Below are 6,000 nucleotides of genomic sequence, written 5' to 3' on the forward strand. Positions count from 1 at the left end.
TTGCAGAGCCGGGAGAAGAGCAGTTGCCTGCAAGGCACCGGCCCTTCGCTCCCAGCCCTGCTGTGCCAGGAAAGGTGCCCAGGCCGGGTGCCCCCGTGCTCGAGGCAGCAGGTGCTGCCGAAAGAGGAGCCTGCCTTGAATTTCCAGCAGCGCTTTGCATTCCCAACCCGCTTGTTTTTCCCAGAGCCTGGAGAAACCCCCGAGATCAGTAGCTCCCGACGGTCCAGCCAGGATCCCGTGTCCATCTCACGCACGGTTTGCTCTGCCCACAGATTTGAAGCGCGCAGTTGGGAAGCCTTCGGCTCTCCCTCCCTTTTCCCTTCCCCTCCCCACTGGAATCCGGCTTTCGGGATCAAAAATACTACTGGCTATTTTTAAAGCGTCGACTTAGCCCCCTCTCCTCCAGCTTGCGGTGACGGATCAGGCTGTCGTAAAGTTCAGCTGTTTTCTGCTCCCTCCGCACTGAGCCTGGGGCGTTAACAGCCGTGATTCCCTCCTCGCCCCTGCCCGGAGCCAAACCCACACCGGGGACCAGGATTCCCATCTGGAGGGGCTGGGGACATTTGGTGGCCTGTCCTGGGGCTGCTCAGAGTGGCATTTGCTGGGGTAAGTGGAGCACCGGGATCCTCAGCGGAGGTTTGGGGAGGGAAGGACAGGGGCTTTATGCCAAGCAGGGCATGGAAAGAAGGGTGGATGCTTCGGGTTTGAGCAGGCACTGCGCAAACGGCCTGTCCGCTGCTGTGTCTGTACCTGGAGAGAAGCGCAATCCTTTCTTCCAGCTCTCTGGGAAATCCTGCTTTCCCCAGGCCCCTCTTCCGACTCCGATCCCAACCCTGCAGCTCGTGGGGGATGCTGGCTGCTGCGCCGTGCTCCGGGGAGCGCAGGGATGACACTCGCGGCTTGGCTCATCCCCTGTCTCCAACCTCAAGAGCCTGGCTGATCCTGCTTGCCCCGGGATGCTCGGGAAAGGCCGTTGGAGCTCTCCCTGACAGGGGCTTAACCAAGCCATGTTCAGGAGCGGCACGGACGTGCTGCGCACGAGCCGTACGCGCTCACCTCGCAAGGCTCGTGGCTGGCAGGAGGGTTTGCTCGTGCCCACAGCTCTGGCGGAGGCAGACAAGCTCTCTGGAGACCTGACGCCTCTTTAGATACATTTTTCTGAGTTCCCCCATCCACGCAGGCCGTTTTGGGTGCAAACCCACCTGGGTTTGGACCGGGGCTCCCGGTAGCAGCGGGTTTGCAGACACAGCTGATGCCAGCTCAGAGCCAAGCCGGGGCTGGTCTCCCTGAGCAAATTAAATCTCCAAAGCACTAGGGTTAAACCAAACCCTCACCAAACTCATCGTGTTAGTAATCGGGCTAGGTGGGGGCTGGAGCCGAGCCGCGACCATGCCGTCCCAACCTTTGGAGGGATGACATTGCTCCAGATGACAACCCACGTGGGCGAAGCTCCCGAGCAGAGCTGCACGTTACCTGCTTTGCACCAAAAATTATGCGGCTGCGGGTCTCTTCCCCACTCCCGAGGCATTGCAGTGCTTGGGAAAGCCTCGTCTTTTCGGGCGGGAGGATGTGGGTGAGGCCAGCTGCTCTGCAGCCCCCTCGGTGGCAGGATTTGGTGACCCAGCTGGCGGGATTTGGTGCTTTGTGCCTCCTAAACCTCCAGCTGATTTTGCTGGTGGGAAGGGGGGGAAGTTGGCTTTCGGAAGCAGTTTGATCACAGATGCTTTTGTCTTGGTACTGTGACTCTCTGCCAGCTCGGGAGAAATTCCCAGCCTCCTCAGCCCAACATATGCCTGCAGCCCCCAGCTCGGAGAGCTGCTGCGTACGGACGGTGACAATCGATGGTTCCGTTTCACAGCACGGCCAGGATCCGGCACGTCGCCAGGGAGGTGCGCCGTAACGCTGCGCCTCAGGGCTTGCGAGGCAGGGGAAGGTCCCCACAACCCTCTGGGCTGCAGCAACGCGGATATCCCAGTTTGGTTTCACCATTCGAAGTTTCCCCCTCCCTTGTCCAAACGAAGCGGGTGGGTGGGATGCCGAGAGGCCTCTGCTCTTGCCGAGCCCAGATGGTACCGTCTGCTGTTCCAGAAGAATTCCCACCTGCCCGCCCCTGCTCTCGCCCTGCGTGTAACCGATTCCCTCGGTGGGTGTCCGCGCCTCCCCGCGCTGGGGGCTCACTGTGGGGAAGCCTACGGCGGCAGACGGGGAGGATAACGTGGCATGGCCAGGGTGGACCTCGGGAGGCTACTCTAGGATATGGGTCTTATTTTTTAAACAAGATTTTTTCCATTCCCTGGTTATCCCTTGTTACCAGGTAACAGACACCCAGAGCATAAATACTGGGCAGGGAAAAGAGCTGCAAAGCCTCTGTGCACCCCGGGAGCAAAAAAAAAAAAAAAGCCCGGGCATCCAAAACTTTCCTCCTCTGGTGGCTGCTGATGTAAATCCCTGCTGGGATTTGAACCCAAGCTGGTATTTATTCTTTGTTTTCCTCTCCTCTATCCATTGCCCCCAAGGAAGACGTACTATTACACTTAAAACATGAGTCTGGCTGTAGATTGAAGCTTGTTCTGCAATAAGCAGCCACTACCCCTCCTTTTCTCCCCAATTCCCCGGGTGAAGAACAGTTCAGCAGCTGCCATGACCCAGGCAGCAGCAGAGCTTGCGCCAGGGTCAGAGCAGGAGAGGAGGCCGGAGGGGGAAACACTTTTCCCCTCCACCCCTAAACAACCCAAACTGGTCTGGAGGTGCACTGCGGAAATCGGGAGCAATTCTCCCAGGAGGGGCACGGCGGTACCTGGGGGGGTTGGTTAAGCCCCGCTGCTCCCTCCGCTCTCCTGGGCTCAGGCTGGCACGAGGCTCCGGGTGCGAAGGCGTCGAGGGCGCTGCGGGTCTGCGAGGCTTCGCTCCCCACTGTGAAGAGCAAGACCTGGAAAAGAGCAGGAATTTAGTTTAGGAGGCGGGAGGTTTTTCTGAATGAGTTCCCAGAAGGGTTTGTGGGTGCTGGGGGTACTGAAGGACCAACTTTCAATCCCTGCCCTCCAGCCATAACTGCCAGGGATCCTAAATGGACAGGCTGCCCCTGGAAAAGCCCGACGTGGACCTTTCCCCATTTCTCCTCGCTGCAGGAACAGGGGTTTGTGCAGCCACTCTCTGTGCCCAAGCCCTTGCAGGTGGGCTTTCGGGAGCCCAGCCAGCACGGCCTGGCGTTCATCGACCCCTGCGCCACCGGCCACCTTTGGCCTGTGCCGTGTTTGTGTTCGGGACTCAGCCATGCGCCAGGAGGGCGAGCTATGAGAGACACGGCTGAAAAAGTATTCCCCGTGGGGATACACCCCGCAGGGAAAAGCGCGGCGCTTTTCCACGGGGACTCGCTCCTCAGTTGTGCAGCTGCGGGGTTGCAACATCACCCAAGGAAAGAAAACCAGGTAGCCCCGAGGAAGCCAGCTCCCGCTGCCTGCGCTGCGCCCCACGAGTGACAAGACCCCACAGCAGCGAGAAGCATCACTGAGCCAGGGTGGTCTGGGGGGGTCCCACCTCCTCCTCGGGCTCCTCTGCCCTCCCCTTGCCACACACCGTCTCCCTCTGCCCCCTCCGCTTGTTGTTCTTGGCTGGGTTTTAGCCTGTCTAAATTTAGGCGGATCTATTTCAACACCCATCCTCTGCCCTGCGAGGGGAAGAGGACGGAGCAAAGGTAGCCAGGGAGGAAAAGCAGGGACCGCAGTGCCCTGCGGTGGGGTCTGCTCCCGGCACCCCCAGCCGGGCTTTCCGCACCAGCACCCTGGATTTTATCCGCCTGCGAGGCCATGGAGGTGCCCAGGACTGAGGCTGGCGTTTTCCCGGCTGTCATCCCACGGATCTCCTCCCTGGCTGTCACTTGGGGTAGAGCTAGGTGACAAGGACAAGCCAGCCCGCGTGTCCCCCCGGGAAGGAGCTCCCTGCATCGGGAGCCAGCTTGTCTCCGGAGGAGGCTGACGCAGGTGAGCAGGGCTGCAGCAAAGTGAGGGCAGGGACGAGGGTCTGAGGCACAGGACATCGGCGCTGGCACCCCGGGGTGCCCCAGGGTCCGGTCCCATGCACAGGCAGCCCCAAACAGAGGGAGGACTGGGGTGTCTGCCTGGCACAGCCAAAAACCACCCATCTCCCCTCCCAGGCGGCGTCACCTTGGGCTTATGGAGCATCTCTAACTGCTGCCACCACCATTCTCCCAATGCCATGGGGATGGGGACATCCCAAAGGAAGTTCTGCTCTCTACAGGACCCACGGCAGGGCCTCTCCTCGCCCCAGCCAGAGCCACGCTTCCCCACTACACATTAACCAGACGTTTATCTGCTAAGCGTTGCGCCAGGTCCCCTCCGTGTCACCACCTCCAGGGGATTTTGGGGACGGGTAGTGCTGAGGGGTCACTAGCTCCTGTGAGCCCCAAGAAAGATGCTCAGCTTGGTCGAACGGGCTCAAGCCAGACAGGGGGAGATGCAACAGAGCAAGTGCCGGCCGGAGGAGGAGGATGGGAGCGCACGGTCTGCTTGTACCTCGCTCACCAGTCCACACCAAATCCCAGTTCCCAGTTCCTAGCACTGGGTCTCGTGTCTCCATGCCCCAGGGCTGCAGAGACCACTTTCCCCACCTCTATCGCGGTTGGCTCAGCTTGTCCTCGCTGCCAGGAGCAGCTGGCAGCCAGAGCATCGCCAGCAGGTCTGAAGCATGTTTTCACTCCAGACATCTGCCCCATTAGCCATTAATCCAGCTGGCAGAGGAACATGGGGGGCCGCCAGCACTCGGCTACGTCACCGTGCCAGCCAGTACAACTAACGGCGTTGTTTGATGGCTGCAGCCATGACAAAGGGAGCTAAAAGGTGCTAGACGGAGCTGGTAGGGCTGTGATTTCTCCTTTGCTGAGGAAAAGATGAGAATCCAGTCTCCTCTCGCCCCACTGGTTGCAGCTTACACTTACTAGCAATCACAGCGTCAGTAACATCAGCTCCTTGGGCTGCCCAGGGTACCAGGCGCAGCCACATCACCACGAGTGTCAGCCTCGGGCAACCGGCACCTCACACAAGCTAAAGGGGAGGGAAAAAAAAAATATATAATACCGATTTCACACACAGCAGTTTCAAAAGGACCTTTGCAAAAAGCTATTTGACTAACAAGGGATTAATAACCGTGGCTGTTAAAATAAGCCACCAAGGACTCAAATCCCCAGCCCTGACGAAGCACAAGGGAAGTTTTTTTTCTACGGCTGCACATCCTCCCGCTGCAGCCCACCGTCTGGGTGCCTGCAGCTTCTGGCACTCCCCTTCCAGCCAGCTCAAGCCCCCCAGCACCCAGAGCCAGCACAGCAAGGGGGAACGGGGAATGTGGCTGAGAGCACGTTTCCCAGCTTTGAAGGAAACTTGGGCGCAGGTTTTTGGCGGAGCAGGAGGTGCTGGTATCACCCAGTGGTGCCGGCTGTGGATGTCACGGCAGTCGCACTTATAATTCGGCTTTTCAACTCCTGTCCCCTCAGATGCTGTGCTCCAAACCTTAATTTCGGTGGGGACAGCAGCAGGCCACGCTGCACCCGACCCATAGGATGGTTTGGGTCCTCTCTGCACTCATCGGCTGCTCACATCCCTGCTGCGAAGTCTCTTCCAGCCCCTGGAGCTCACTGATCCTCTCCAAGGGCAGCTGGAAGCTTTAACTTTTTGACACACTGAACTACGCAGCACAGCTGCCTCGGGGTGGAAGATGAGAGTTGCCGTGGTTAAAAGCAATTAAAAAAAACACCAAACCCTCGGGGATTTTGCTCAAAAGCTGGCCTCCCCCAGGGGCAGCAGCGCAGCCAAGCCCTGCGGGGCCGCATTTGGCAGCCGCCTGGATGCTGGCAGCTCCGTACCTGCAGCAGCTCACATTTGCTGGCACCTCTCAGATCCCACCTCCGCTTTGCTTTTAGGGGACCTGCTGAATGAAGCCGAGACAAGCCAGCGGGTGAGCAACCCCCCAGGCTCTGCATGGATTGGA

Source organism: Pelecanus crispus, chromosome 22 (genome assembly GCF_030463565.1).
Source record: "Pelecanus crispus isolate bPelCri1 chromosome 22, bPelCri1.pri, whole genome shotgun sequence".
NCBI classification, from domain to species: Eukaryota; Metazoa; Chordata; class Aves; order Pelecaniformes; family Pelecanidae; genus Pelecanus; species Pelecanus crispus.